A 16,964-nucleotide genomic window follows, 5' to 3' on the forward strand; every position below is an offset into this window, starting at 1 on the left:
CCAGCATTTAACCCTTGTCTGTCTTCAAATATCAATGTCGTCTCTTGAACTTCACTAGCCCTTAAAAGCTACGCTTCTCATTTTCCAAAAATCTTTTAGGACCTCCATACTTAAAAAAGCTAAGAAGCTGGTAGAAGATGCTGAAGTCTACCTTCTCCAGCAAAGATTCTAACACTTCTTTCATTCTCTACAAGTCACCATAACCCACTTCCTTGGTAGCATCAGAAGTAATCAGGGATAAGAAACAGCTGTTTGAAAAGTTACCAGGACCACCCACAGTCCTCCTTTTGTGGCTTCCAACCCTAAAATGAGACCTAAATATTTAATTATTTGATTTTAAAAGACAATAAAATGAGCCTAGAATATAAGAAGTGAAGAATCTAGATTTCATCAAATGAGAAAAATCCATGAAAAGAGCTGGCTGCAAAATTTGCTTCAGAAAAGTCAATGAGAGTAGAGAGAACTTCATCTAAAGGCAAATTAAGAGTTTCTGGGGCTGGAGCCATCAAAAACTTTAAAGAGAACTTCTACAGCTGAAAGTTGGGATAATAAAAAGAATGACTATTGCCAATCCAGGAATCAGGAGCAAAGGTAAGACTTCAAAAGAGTTCAGAAACATTAAGACTTCCAAAGGGGGTAAAGAAGATACCTAGAAGATCCTTGCAAAATGACTTGAAACCCAGAGGAATAATTCTTGATGAAGGCACTGGCAGTATCAACATTTGTATCAGACACTAATACCAGCCTCAGGTTGGGAAGTCTCTTAAAAGAACTAAGAAATTTGCAGAGAGACAAAGGGAATCTTAGTCTCCCTAGGAATTTAGATAAACAAGCAAGTAAGATTGAAGCTGTCTGAATTCAGGGAGTGGTGAGGTGGAGGGGGGATGCTCAGAAGATAAGAACATCCTAGATCAACCTCTCCCTACTCTAACAGAAAAAGCAAGAATTAGGAATTAAGATTTTGGTGTCTTTATCACTTTATAGTTTCCTCTAGTGGATAGAGTACAGCCCTGAAATCAGGAAGTTTCAAATTCAAATCCAGCCTCAGACACTTACTAGTTATGTGACTCTGGAAAGTCACTCAATCCTGTCTGCCCTCTAGTTTCCTCATCTGTAAAATGAGCTGGAGAAGGAAATGGCAAACCACTCCATTATCTTTCTCAAGAAAACCCTCATGTTGGACTTGCAATGAATCAGTCCCGACTAAAAAACGATTAACAAAAAAGTTCTTTAAAAAATGCTTCCAAAGGTTGTATGTTGATCTCAGGAACCAGAATAGATTGAAATCTGTATCTTTTACTGAAAAGTGACCAGGATAAATCTGGTTTAGGATTTAAAGGAATAGAAACAAAGTCAGACATATCTTTAAGTAAACTATAGAGGATATTCCATTGGCAGCATGCAAATCACTAGTGTAGATTCCCTCACACAAAAAGATGCAAGGAAACTTATGCATCCATACTCTTGAGTTTAGACTGATTCTGTCTCTTGATCTTCTCCATACTGGCTTGTGGATGCACATCAACTGGAGAGTGTCTGAACAAGTGGCGGTATATAATTTTGGTGGAATACTCTTTTTAAAAAATGAGGATAGACTTGCATGAAAAAAAAATAAAGCAAGATGAACAGAACTAAGAGAATATTGTATGTAGTCATAGCAATATTATTTTAAGGCTGAGACAGACAAAAGCCTTTTACAAATGTGTCATTCTAAGGTAAGCAGACTTCTGCTATATTTGAATACACAAATCACTAGGATTGATAGAATCCCTTTTATGAAAGGGGTACCACTTGCAGAACTCAGGTCATTGAAGCTGTTTCTATCTGCCTTTCCTTATCTCCTGCCTCCCTTCACCACCTTGCATACCCAGAAAAAAAAAATAGCAATGATCCAGCCAAGCTCTCTGATTTACCAGTATGAGAAAGGACAAGATAAGGCAGCAAATCAATGGCTTTATAGATGATATTGATGACTTTATGTGTATAAAATAGATGATATTAAATCCTGGATACCATTCCACAAGAGCTTTTAGTGGTATGGAAAAATGTGGTATTTAGTGAAATGGCAGACAGTCAATGTGACATTTTGTTTAGCTTTACAAGACAATGGAAACACACGAATTTCTTTGAATATAGAAGCCTTAATATTATTTAAAGGCTTTTAACAATTCTGTGCCCATTTTATGAGGAAAGAAACTGAGGTTTATTAAAGGTAAGAGTTGTTTAGGGTTTCACCGATAGTAAATGACAGGTCTTTTGATTTTCCTATATCACATAGCCCTCTCTCTACTGCATTGATAGCTGAAGAAAATATTGAATGTTGTTTCTCCTCTTGTTTTCTCTTAAAACCCCTCCCTCTTCCAAATTCTCCTTGCCTATCTGTCCAATTAAAAAAAAAGTAAAAGTATAAAGATATTCTAGTGATACTAGAATCGAGATGAGAAATAAATCTATTTGGCTGAGCTAATAAGATTGAAATGCCTTAAGATCATGCCAAAGGGGATAAATAACTATCTGAAGAAGGATACAGCTTTAGCCTATTTTTAATTGATTGCTATGACCTAAAATGAAGGCATTTATTGATGACATCCAAAAAACTATCCACATGCCAAACAAAATATTGCTTTTATTGTAGTCACAATGAAACCTTTGTTTTGTACCAGTTTGAAAAATCCCAAGGCAACTTTGTTCTAGAAAACAGAACAACCATAAATCCTAAGCCCTAGATAACCAGGATCAGCTGGTATTCTAGGGAAGGAAAATACATGTTGCCCTTCAGTGATTCCTTTCTAGTTGAGCAGCAGACCATGAGATGTAAGACTGCAGTTCCACTAGTATATGCTTTGGGGATATCTGGACCCAATTGAAGGTTCCCTCCTCCAAATGTTACTTATGAGGTAGTACATTTTTATGTGCCCCATAATTTGGGGTGAGGGGATAAATAGAAAATCTTTGTCAATATCAAAGGTGTTAATAGTAATAATTTATATTTATATAGCACTTAGAAGTTTACTAACTACATTTCCTCATGAAATTTTATGAGATAGCCAATAAAGTATTTTTATCCCATTTAGGACTGAAAAAGTTCTTCACAGAATTGGATGAGCCTGTTAAGGATGAGAGCAATAGGTTCTTTTGTTTGTTATGTTTAAGGCTCTGTGGCTTAACTGGAGATAATTAAGGAAGCATGGATAAGGTGTCAAGTCAATAAGGAAAGGATACTAAAACAGCAGAAAAAAAGGCTAAACTCTCCACTGCCATCTGAGGATTATTGCTAGTCTATGTCCTGCCGATGGACTTGGCTCACTCTGGGGCAGAAAATGAGACTGATGCCTTTGCACAGTTCTGCCTCACTTAAATCCAATTCATTTGCAAGTCAAGACACTACCTTCTGAATGTCATTGGTTTTCTTTGAGAAAGAAAGATGAATATCATCAATAATAATAACTAAAGCAGCATATCTAGCTTCCTTTTCTCTCCATTAGCAGCTAGTGCTCCATACTGGGGTCAGAGCAGATGCATCCAAAGTGTAGATAAGGAAGGATAAGTCATCGATATAAACGTTCATGTTACCAGGGAACCTCAGACATGATGGTCTTGTGATAGAAGGCTTCTAGAATTCACTGCATGGTGCAAACCCTCACTGAGCCTCCTAGCTTCATTAGAGTAGTTTCAGGGTCAGAAATATCTAAATGTTTTATAGGGAAGGAAAGAATCCTGCTCAGGCAAGTTGGTTGGCTGTCATTCCAGTGGTTTCAAGTATAAAAAGTTCTAAATATGAGGAACTATAGGAAAGGGATAGAACAAGAAGGAATGTGTTGTAGGTAGAAATATAAGTTATAATTAAGTCATAGAATATGAAAGAATTTAGACCTAAAAATTTGGAATTAATTTTGTTTTTTCTGACCACTAACAATCCCCGTTTTATGGATGATGAAAATGACAAGAGAGGATATAATTTTCCATTGTCATACAGATAAGTTCAAAGCCAAGAATCAAACAGAACTAATTGGAGAACAAATTCAGTTCCCTTTTCCCTAAATTGCAGTCAATGAAACAATTATAACAAACTCATTAAGTTTAGGAAGACAAAAGTTTCTTAATTTTATTTTTTTATTTTATTTTGCCAGGGTTTTCAAGTTGCATAAATTTAGAAGGAATGAATAGATTGTAGCAAATTACAAATGATGAACTATATGTGTGCAAGATCCTACAAAGTGCATAACCTTGTAAAGGAAGTAAAGGAAGTGGCCACTCAGAGAGAGTAAAGAGATAGTAGATGGACAATGAATTGGTAATGTCAGGAGACCTAGAAGGAAAGTTCATGGTCCATTGCATGGCCCAGCTGTGGAGACCATAGAGAAGATGGAGAGAGGATGAAATGAGTTCATCCCAAATCTGTGAGATGACAGATCTATTAAAACTCATGTTAAAAAATCATGTCATAATGATGGAGCAAAAGACATGTCCCTGGTAGTAACCCAGTATCTAAGTGGGCCCCAGTGAGGAGCAAGCTGACCCTGTGGAATAATCTTGTTCAGAGTTATCCTGTACTGACATTCCCTGCTACTTTCTGTAAACCAGAGATTAAGCTATTGTCAACTCCCAGGCTATCTTGTGTAAACAGGATGACCACAACTACTGAATTATTGATGTACACAATTAGCATAGTTAACTGTGCCTCTGTTCCTAATAATAGGACCCACCCTTTCCCCTAGTAATTCATTGGGAACTTTGCCCACTTTATGTATTATAATAAAGCGTTGCCATTTCACATATGAAGATGGTTTGAGCCTGTGAATTCATTCTGGACAACTGTCCAACTTTGTGACTTGTACCTCATCATGGCTTTTTTGATCTCCTTAAATAAAGAGTTGAAAGAGACCTTAGCATGCATCTATTCCAAAGTTTCTTAACCTCAGGCCTTGTGAATTTGATTTTTAAGATGTAGAGACAAAGATATTGAATAATTATGTATGTTGATGACTATTTCATTTGAGAACCAATTACTGAGGAGAGTCAGAATTCTTTCCTCTTGTGGAAAACCTCAAAAATTTACCCCTCTTATACCATCTCATCCAGGTGGAATTGTTGTCCTCCCTTTCCCCCCCAAGCTAGCAAACTTTACAAAGAATTTAATCTGAGGTGAATTCTGTTCCACTGTGTTCCACCCCACAAGATCTGAGTAGAAGTGGTCCCCTTTTTGTCTAAATTGCTGTAGGCAGGGGTAATCTAAGAGATGAGTCTCTTTGTCCAAGACTGAGTTCCCCCAGCTTCTCATTGGAATGGGTTCACCTCTTATTATAATATTCATTCTTTTTATCAGTTGTTAATTAATCAGAGTTGATTGCCACCATCAGGAACAAGCACTCTTCTAACAGCATATAAACATTGAGTGGATTCCATGACCCCTTTTGTTAATTATCCATTTGCATGACTAATGCAGTGATAAATAACCCAGAAACTGTCTCTTCATCTTTTTATATGTCACACAATATAAATGACTTTCATCATAATCCAATACATCTTATTTTGTGCATTTTCAATGCATTATTCTAAAAAAGAAAAAGTCCTTAGATTTTACTACTCTGTTGAAGTTCATTTAAAAAATTCACAACAAAATTAAGAACACATGATCTGTGAACATATAACCAACCCTCAAATTTTGTAGATGGGAAACTGAGGGTCCATTAAGTTAGTTACTTGCATGAACCTAAAGTTTGAAGCCCTCTAGTTCCTATTTTTAAAAATAGTAGAGGGATAATTAGATGGCACAATAGATAGAGGGCCAGGCCTAGAGTCAGGAAGACCTGAGTTAAAATCTGGCCTCAAACACTTAACACTTACTAGTTTTGTGACCCTGGGCACAGATTCACTTAACCCCAATTGCCTTGGGTGAAAGAAAAATAGTGGAAATATTTAGCATAAGCCAAAGGATAAGCATCTAACTTCATTTTTGGATTTTTGCCTTCATCTGTCCTTTATGTAGTTCCATGTCATGAAGAATTATATTTTCTGTGTCCTCTAAGAAATCAATTATCATTCTTTAAATTATTTCAGATTGCCAGCCAGTTGCATCAGTTGTCGCTTTTAACCTTTTATTGTAGACTTTACATTTTGTTTAGTCATTTATTCTGTTGGAATTTTTATATGATAAAGTCACTTAATCTCAGTTCCCTTATCGATAAAAATGAGAGAATTGAAATCCCCTTAGGCCTCAGATGTGTTATCCTGTAATCCTTACTTTCTTTTTGTTTTACTTTAAATTTTAACTTAAAATTAAGTATTTAAAATTGTAGCAAATGTTTTAATTTAAATTTCAATGTAACTTTTCAATTTAAATATTTGATTGTTTTTATGGGGACTATGAAATGCATTGACCAGGTATGCTATCCAAATATTGCATTTCCACTGATATCAACAAGGATCAAAGAATTTAAGAGTTAGAAAAATTTTAACTTACAGATAATCTATTACAAACATTTTACTTTAAAGATTACAAATGTAGAATATAATATTTATTTTTTTCCTTTAAATGTCCACTACTAAGCACAATTATTTGCCACGTAACAGGTATTCAATAAGTGCTTATTTAACTCATTTAAAAACTGAGGCCCAGAGGTTGAGTCATATGATGAACAAAATGGAGAACTATTTTATCTCCATAACTTCTTAAACCATTACAAAATAAAAATTAAAAACTAGATATAAAGCAATTTCATCTTTCTCCACGATCTAAGAATCCAACAAAGTAAAAATTCAGTGATTCAAATGTCATGAAATAAAAATAATCCCTAACCCCTAATACTCAATTCCCCTTCCCTGTGACCCACTAAGCTCCAAGTATCCTAGATACACAAAATTGCCCACACAGTTGAAACAGCCAACTCTATATCCTGACCCTGTCCCCTCCCCACTTAGCACTCAGTGCAATGGATTTTTTAAAAAGGCAGAAATTTGCTTAAGCTGCCACAGTATTGTGTTAGTGTTCTGTTACACAACAGAAATCAGGTTAAGAGAAAAGGAATAGAAGGATCATGTTCATGCTTGCAACAAAATTGAACTCTACAAATGCCCCACTCCCTCGTCTCTCAGTACCATAGAAATTCAAACAGCAAACTCTATACAGGAGTATGAAAAGCAGCATGGCAATGCTTTGTGTTGCTGGAACAGAGAACTGAAGAAAGGAGGAAATGGGGACAGGATGAATACTTGGGAGGTGGAGGGGAAGAAGAGAACTAAACCCCAACGATATCCAGCTAGAGTTAAGAGCCAGTTCTCTCCACTCAGAAATCACTTAGGGCAGAGAATAAAGTTTGTGAACTGTGAATTACCTAGAGCAGGAGGGGGCTGAGTTGTTTTTGAGATCCAATTTTCAGGGAAATTGCCATCAAAGGAAAAGGAGCCAGAAAGTGAGAAAAGAAAAAAATAAGGATGATCAGGGACTGAAATGATCTCACATGAAAGAAAATTCAAAGACCTTTAGCCTCAGCAAATAATCCAAAAGAAATCACTAATAATGGAAGAAAATATGATTTCCATATCAAGTAAAAGAGTTCAGGCATATATGAATAATGACAAAGAAAGATAAATCAATACTTAATATTTTTTAATCAATACTTGAGAACTGATGTATTGCCAAGAGTACATGAAACCAGAACAAGGTGTTCCTGAATGATTTAAAAGATAGAAAGAAAAGAAAAGAAAGTGGGAAAAATAGAATTTATGGCAAGTGCAGCAGAAATAATTGACAAATTAGAAAAATAAAACAAATCTACAGGGTAGCTCTTACCAAAGAAAGGATAGATAACTTATTGGGAATGCAAATACACTGATGTACTAGATAACATAAAAAAAGAGAAACAAAGAGCAATAACGTTAAAAGAAAACATAATTGTCATACAACCAAAATACATTACTTTACAGGATTATAGGTCTCCCAGAAGACCAGGATAGGTCAAAAAAAACCTGAATCCCATAATGCAAGAAATTTTACAAGAAAACTTTGTCAAAATTCTAAACACAGAAAATAAAGTTGTAATTAAGAAAATCCAAAAGAAAATCAAAACTCTAGGCTATAACCTCAAGGAAAATAATGGTTAAATCAAACAATTCCTCTGATAAATAATTTCTGTAAACAAACAGGAAAAAAAATCTTAATACAAAGGAAAGGAAATTCAATTAGTATAAGACTATTCTGCACCCACCAGAAAACATAAGAGGGAATGGAATAATACATGCCTAAGGGGAGTGAAGATCAAGATGCAGCATGAGATGATCTACTCTACAAATTAGAGCCTAACTATAAATGAAAAAAAAGATGAACTTTCAATTTAAAAAGAAAAAGAAGTCTTCAAAGCATTCCCAGAAAGAAAATCCAACCTAAAAAGGTTATTTGCTTATCACATATCACACACAAATAGAAATATAAGAAGAGTAAGTAAATTTGGCAACCAAGGACATAACTTCAAAATGACAACAGAGGCACTGTTACAATATTTCTTTCTAAATGTGCACAGGGAAAGGTGTACATTTAGAAATGGTGGAGAAATAGATCTGAAACATCATGGAATAAATCTTACAACATCCAACCTATAGATGGGAAACAATATTTTTTTATGGGATTAAATTACAAAATTAGAGGTTATATGAAAGGGTAAAAGGGAGGAAGAAGAGAAAGGGGAAAGTGTGTTGTCCCCTTATTAAATCAAATAATAATAAAGCAAAAATAATTCCTGTGCTATCTCAAGTTATAAATAAAAGAAGAAAATATGACAAAAATAGAAAGAGAAGGAGGCAGAGAGAGAAATTAGAAAGGGAGCAAAGGGGAATCTTCATTTCAAAGGTGAGGTGATTACCACTCATAGATGCTCCCATGGAAAGAGAGGTATTATAATGGAAGATGGGAACATTAAAATAGGTATGATCCCCTGAGCTTTGGTTCTTAGAAAGACTTCTCATGCTGTCTCAGGAGAACCAGAAACAGAGCTCCTGGAGATATCTGATACCCAGAAGAGTTGAAGTATAGAGTCTCAGAGAAGATTTCTAGAGAAATGAGGAAAAAAATGACCAAGGGGGAGCAAAGATAATGTCAATAATGAACTTCACAATAGAAGATATGGGAAAAGTCCTACAATGGGGCAACATTCTCTAACCTGCAGAAATTAATATTTCTGAGAATAAGGTATATGAGAAAATAAAAGGGAACAGGAAAAAAAATAACCAAGCAAAACAAAATATTTATGTGTGATCTTAAAATAGGTAAATCAAAGATAATTTCGTGAAGAATAAAGAGACTAATAGGACTAAGTAAGTTTTTAAAAAGCTATGAAAGGGGGCTATAAAAGTCTAGAATAAAAAAGGAAGTAAAATAATATAGAGAATAAGAGAAAAAATGTTTTCAAGGAAAAGTACAAAAAATAAATTTTTTAAAGATAATGAAAAAATTAGTTGAAGGGAAAGAGAAATAGAGGAAGTATATTTAAGTTCTTAACTAAGAAGAAGAAAAGAGATAACTACATAAAGGCAAGAAAGAAAAAGGAATTAATGTTCAAAATTACAAATCCAAGGAAAGGAATAACAAACGGGAATAGGATTGTGGGGAAGGTATAGAGAGGAAATGGGAATCAGAACACCTTAAAATAAGTTGAGGAATCTGGAAGAAATTTAATACTGTATTTGTAGCAGAAGAAATACAAATCCTAATTTTTTTTTTTTGGCGGGGGGAGAAAGATTACCAAAAATAATGGAAAAAATAATAAATCTAACTCTCAACTTTAAAAGCAAATGGATTAAACAGTCCAATAAAACAAAACAAAAAGTGATATCTTGGATAAGAAAACAGCATTCCATAACCTGTTTCATAAAGATGGCTTTGTTGATTTTGTTCCCTGTCCCCATCATTCTTAGAAATGTCAATTTCTGCAGGTTAGAGAATATTGCCTCATTTGTAGGACTCTTCCTATATCCTCTATTGAGCAGTTCATTATTGACATTACCTATGCTCCCCCTTTGATCATTTTTTTTCTCATTTGTCTAGAAATCTTCTCTAAGACTGATTATATAGTTCAACTCTTCTGAGTATCAGGTGTCTCCAGGAGCTTAATGGTGTCCCATTCTCTTGAAAAACAAGACATACAAAAATTAAAATTGAGAGACTAAAAAAAAAAGATTTGCTATTCATGAAGTGAATACAAAGAACCAAGAGTTGTAATCATGTTTTCTGAAAAAATAAAAACAAAACATAAAAAGAGATAAACAAGGAAACTTCATTATACTAAATGAAACTATAGATAACAAAATCATATCTGTAGTAAACATACAGGTTCCAAATGTCTTAAAATCTAAATTTGTAAAAGAAATGGAGGAATGCCATACCACTACATACATTAACAAACAGAAAAAAGAAAGAATTAATGAATTGAATATATATTTTTAATTAAAATGTAAATCTTTTAAAAATGTTCACAGTTGAAAAGTTAAAACTTAGAAAAGAAATGAACTAAAAAAGAGAAATGATAAATAACTCAAAAATATTTTTTTCTTGAATAGAGAAAGAGCTATCAATCTGTCAATCCTTTCCGTGTCCGGGCCAGGTGAGGTTTCCCGTGTCAATCTGATTAAAATGAAGACAGAAAATCAAATTTAAAAATAGCAAATGATCAAGGTGTTGGAGTGTCATGTTCATGGAATAGCCAGGAGGCTAATGTCACTGATATCATGTTGAGGAATAAAATATAAAAAGATTAAAAAGGTAGGGGGGCTCAGTTATGAATGGCTTGAATGCCAAAAAGAACATTATTGTATTTGTTCCTGGCAGCAATAAGAAAACCACTAAAGTTAATCGAGTAAGGGAATTTTTTTTAAATCATTTTTAGTAGCTGAATAGGGAATGGTAGACTAAATATAGTCTCTTCAAATGCTGATCCTTTTTCTCTAAAAACACAGTTATTACCTTAGTTCAGGTCCTCATCACCTTTTGTCTAGATTATTACAACAACTTCCTAATGGGCCTTCTTATTTCATGTCTGTCCTACCTTTAGTCTATCCCCGACATAGCAGCCAAAATAATTTTCCTTAAGCACAGAGTGGACTATGTCATTATCCTATTCAACAAATTTTAGTAATTTTCCTTTGCCTTTAAAATTAATTATAAACTCTCCTGTTTAGTTTTTTAATCCTTTCACCACCTTGATACCAACCTTTTTTCTGTAGAGGATGATGGAATCCAGATTGCAATAGACTGAGGGAAGTGTGAACATAATTTCTGGCCTCCAAATATGGTTTAGGCTTAGAATGCAAATGTAGCATCACCTGCAACCTTTAGGGGAAGAAACTAAACAGGAGCTAGTATACAATACAAGTATAATGGAAAAAGTGAGTAAAATGTTAGGGTAATTTTCAAAGTTCTCCCATGTTTCTCAATCTCTTTTCTTGGTAAACAAAGGAGAAGAATCTTCTTGAATCTTCTCTCTTATTGTCAAGGAGGGCAAAACATTATATATCACAATCGGTAAATTCTAAATTAGATTTTTCTGGATAATTCATGCTTTGAATGTCCAAGGGACATCTGAGTAATTTAATTTTTTTTATTTCCAAGTTTCTAGAAGACCATATGGTGATTCTGTTGTGGTCCAAAATTAGATGAGCAAATAACAAGGAGGAAATGACTTAAACTTTAGGAGTTGACTCTTAAGTCTCCCTTTTTCCAAAGGGAAGGGCTACTAAGGCTCAGAAAGACTAAATAATTGTCCTAAAGACACTTAATTCACAGTAGAAAATAAACTTCCAATACAATATGCTTTCCATCAACCTTATTATCTAATCGCCAAATGATTTATAAATAATGATTTATCAATATTTCCTAAGTATTACGGTGTTCATAGCCATATTATAAAAACTATAAAGAAACAATATACAATTTGATCCTAACTAGGACAAATAATAAATCCTGTGAGATAATCACATGTATTTGAAACCATATCATTCAAAATTGTAATTATGTGAAGTATGAGAATTTGTTCCAGCCCAATAGAAAATATACAGCATGAATCTGAATAATATAAGCACTTGATGGGATTCATTATTTGTACTAATTGGGACTTGATGATGTTAGAAGAATTCATCATTGTTCATTCATTTCAAACACATCCAATTCATCGTGAGTCTATCTGGGGTTGGTTTGACATTTACTTCTCATTTTACAGATGAGAAAACTGAGGCAAATAGGGTTTTTATTTGCCTAGAGTCATATAGCTACTAAATCTGAGGTAAATTTGAATTCAGGTTTTCCTGATCTTAAGCCCAGTGCCCCTCTAGCTACCATCTAGCTACTCTTGGAAGAATTATTATTACAAATAACAATAATGAAAAGATGTATGGTGAAAATATATAGGCCACCACATATTACCAACAATTATTTGCTCATAAACAATTCAATAATAATAAAAATAATAGCATGTTACTAAAGATTATTTGTTCAGAACATAACAATAGTTAGTGCTTTTCATATCTTACCTCATTTGATCATCACAACAACTTGTTGAATAAGTACTATTATTATCCCCATTTTTCAGATGAGAAAATTGAAACTGAGAGATGTTAAATGACTTTCTTAAGGCTATATAGCTACTAAGTATCTGAGAAAGGATTTTAACTTGGATCTTCCCAATGCCTGGTCTGGTACTCTCCTCACTGCAAAAGCCAACTGCCTACAAAAGCAGTAAGATCACTGGGACCAGGTGTGATTTATTACAAATAGGGATTAAGTTTCTCAGAAAGTCCCCAAAGTGTCCAAAGGATTTCTCTTAATAACAACTATTTAATTGGTTTTTGGCATCTGATATATGTTCCTCTATGGCCTGCCCACCCAAGGAACTGAGGGGGATGCAGCGACAGAATTTTCTGAGTGGACTAAAAACTTCAGCCCCAACTTTTTTCTACACATATCTCTTAGAATGAATCATGGACACACTATATTGTCTGTCATCACTTAAAAGAGAAAAATCTATTTTCTTGTGGTGTGAGATACTCTGATAGGAGCCAAATTGGTCTATCTCTATGCACTGACTCTCAATGAAGGATGCTATCATGTTGGTTCACTTGACTACAGTGTTATACTGCCAATGATATTGCCCAATTCCTCCAGGTACATGCTCCTCAATTTCTCCTACCATACCTCTTCTGGCAAACTATTCAGCAAAGACTTCAGGATATATTGGATTGGATAGGGGGAAGAGTGTGCATCTATCATCAAAAAGATGTCTCCTTCACCATAATCCAGTTCACTCAAGAAGCATGATTAGCAACCCTACAGCTGTGACCAAATATTTATTAAATGTAAAGGAAGACATAAAAGAAAGAGAAAACAGAGTTTAACCTTCAAAAAGTATATACTCTATTTGGGAAGTAGTAAAACAGGAAACTATTGTTAGACATTGCTGACCTATATTAAATTCTCCATTTTCTAATAGGTTCCTGAAGGAATGGAAATCAATGCAGGGAGAGCTACAGATATTTTACTCAGAGATGAAAATATTGACATCATGGAGCTATCACTGAAAATTAATAACTTAGTCCTTATGATAGGGCTATCGCTATGGAAGAACATAGTGTTGTTTAATTATTTCAGTCATGTATTTCTCTTCATGACCCAATTTGGGGTCTTCTTGACAAAGATATTGAAATGGTTTGACACATTTTTTTTTCTCCAGCTCATTTTACAGATGGGGAAACTGAGGCAAGCAGGGTTAAGTGGGTTGCCCAGAGCCATACAGCTGATAAGCATCTAAAACCACATTTGAATTCAGGTCTCCTTGATTTCAGACTTGGCACTCTCCACGACTCCATCAAGATGCTGTGCTCTATGAGCAAAGCAGAATTGAATCAGCCCAGAAGTGTGAGATGAGCAAAATTGGAGAAGCTACCCCAAATGTTCATAGGGACTCTGTGTGATCTGCGGCAGAGCATCCTGAGCTCATATTCGTCTGATCAACCACAGTCGGACACACTGTAACTCGATTCTAACACAGTGATGTCATTTTTGTCCTCTTCAAGAAGAAAAGACAACAACCTTCTAGCTTCCAGTGGAAGAATATAATTTTTTCAATAGGAACAAATTAAATAATATAGGCAGTGGAAAAACACTACTACTTAATATATGAATAGTTCTTCAAAAGATGAACTAGAAGAAGAAGTGTGGTATAGGGAATTGGGGGCATAATTTTGGGAGAGGGATGATTAGTAGAGCCTTTAACCAATTGGATAAATCATCCCAACAATAAATTTGATGAGATTACAATGTATTTACCATTATGTCGTTTCCACCTCCTCATCCTAGAAATGATGTGGGCCTAATAATCTAGTGTTTGACATACTCAAAGCCCCCAGCTTTGAGGATAAAAACTCACTATTTGACAAAAACTGCTGGGAAAATTGGAAATTAGTATGGCAAAAAATAAGCATTAACTCACACCTAACAGCCTATATTAACATAAGATCAAAATGGGTTCATGATTCAGACAGAAAGAGTGATGCTATAAGCAAATTAGAAGAACAAAGGATAGTTTACCTCTCAGATATGTGGAGAAGGAAGAAATTTGGGCCATAGAAGAACTTGAGTACATTATTGAAGGCAAAATGATAATTTTGGTTACATTAAATTAAAAAGTTTTTATACAAGCAAAACCAATGCAGACAAAATTAGAAGAGAAGCAATAAACTAGGGGAAAATTTATATTCAAAGATTCTGATAAAGGCCTCATTTCTAAACTATATAGAGAATTGACTCAAATTTATAAGAATTTGAGCCCATTCTCCAATTGATAAATGGTCAAAGGATATACACAGGCAATTTTTATATGAAGAAATTAAAACCATTTCTAATCATATGAAAAAGTGCTCTAAATCATTATTGATCAGAGAAATGCAAATTAAGACAATTCTGAGATACCAACCACTACACACCTGTCAGATTGGCTAAGATGACAGAAAAAAATAATGATGAATGTTGCAGGGGATATGGAAAAACTGGGACACTGATTCATTGTTGGTGGAGTTGTGAACTGATTCAAACATTCTGGGAGAGCAATTTGGAACTATGCCCAAAGGGCTATCAAACTGTCCATATCCTTTGACCCAACAATGTTTCTATGAGGCTTGTATCATACTAAAGAGATCATAAAGGAGCAAAAGGTTCTTACATGTGCAAAAAAGTTTGTGGCAGCCTCTTTTGTAGTAGCAAAAAACTGGAAACTGAGTGGATGCCCATCAGTTGAAGAATGGCTGAATAAATTATGGTATATGAATGTTATGGAATATTATTGTTCCGTAAGAAATGATCAGGAGGATGATTTCAGAGAGACTTGGAGAGACTTACATGAACTGATGCTAAGTGAAATGAGCAGAACCAGGAGATCATTGTACACAGCAATAGCAAGATTAAACAACGATTAATTCTGATGAATGTGGCTTTCATAAATAATGAGGTGATTCAGATCAGTTCCAATGGTCTTATGATGAAGAAAGCCATCTGTACCCAGAGAGAGGACAATAGGAACTGAATGTGAACCGCAGCATACAATTTTCACTCTTTTTATTGTTCTTTACTTGCATTTCATTTTCTTTCTTATTTTTTTTTCTTTTTGATCTGATTTTTCTTGTGTAGCATGATTAATTGTGGAAATATGTATAGAGGAATTGCACATGTTTAACATATATTGGATCACTTGCCACCTGGGGAAGGGGATGGGAAGAAGGGAGAGAAAAAATTAGAACAATTTGTAGGGGTGAATGTCAAAAATTATCCACATATATATTTTGAAAATAAGTTTTAATTTAAAAGTAAAAGAAGTGATGCAGGAAACATTTCATATATCTCTGATGGTACCTTTGCCTTTGCTAAAAGAGGTATGTGATGATGATCCCAAAATACCCTTGCTCATGTTCACTTGAACCTAGGAGAACAACTGAGGTAGCTCATATCCCATCCCCTCCTAAAGCGTATACCAATCTGCATCCTTTTGCTTTTTCTAATGGAAATTGTTTCCTGCTGCCTATAAAAGCAGAGAGTTTGAAGTCTGCCTGGCCACACTCAACTGCTTGTTTTCTTGGTGTGCTAATAAAATACTTTTACCTTCATAATGCTAATCATCCAAGTATGTGGAATTTTATTATCACAAATACGCTGGGCACCCACAAGCTTTAAAACAGAGATTAAGAATCCATTAGTATCTGTATTTGATTGTAGTCTGTTTTTTTGTTTTGTTTTTCAGAAAATCACTTCAAAAAAACAAACAAAAAAACACCTTTACCACTGTAATTTTCAAGGCCATGGGAATTTGACATCATGCCAAAAATATTTTTTTAAAAAAGTAATTCTTAAGTGTTTAGTATTATGTCAAGGAAATATTCTTAACTGAAAAGTAAACTTCTGTGGCAATCCTTGTGCAAATTTAAATGTTGGGTTTTTTGTTTTGTTTTGTTTTTTGCTAAGGCAATTGGGATTAAGTGACTTGCCCAGGGTCACACAGCTAGAATGTGTTAAGTGTCTGGGACTAGATCTGAACTCAGGTTTTCCTGACTTCTAGGCTGGTGCCACCTAGCTGCCCTATCTTAATAATTTTGAAAACATATTTAAATCTTTAAAATTATTGTTTCTTCACTAAAAACTTCTTTGAGATGCTTTTAGCTCAGGATTTTAAATATAGTTAATGAAATTGTTCAGCAAATTTTTCTTTATAGAAAAGCAAAATGACATCCTAATAATTTAGTCAATATACTTATGTTCAAGACAATCGAGTCTATTTTTGCATATCAGATACCTCAAAAGTGTTTCATAATTTCTTCCTATTGGCCCATGGGAAATGTTAGCAAAGAGGAACACAAATTTCAAACACATTATAAAAGCAAACTGAAAAATGTATGGTAGAAGATATAGGTTACTTTGAAATCCATAAATTTCAAGT

This window comes from Antechinus flavipes, chromosome 1 (assembly GCF_016432865.1).
Source record: "Antechinus flavipes isolate AdamAnt ecotype Samford, QLD, Australia chromosome 1, AdamAnt_v2, whole genome shotgun sequence".
Lineage (NCBI taxonomy): Eukaryota > Metazoa > Chordata > Mammalia > Dasyuromorphia > Dasyuridae > Antechinus > Antechinus flavipes.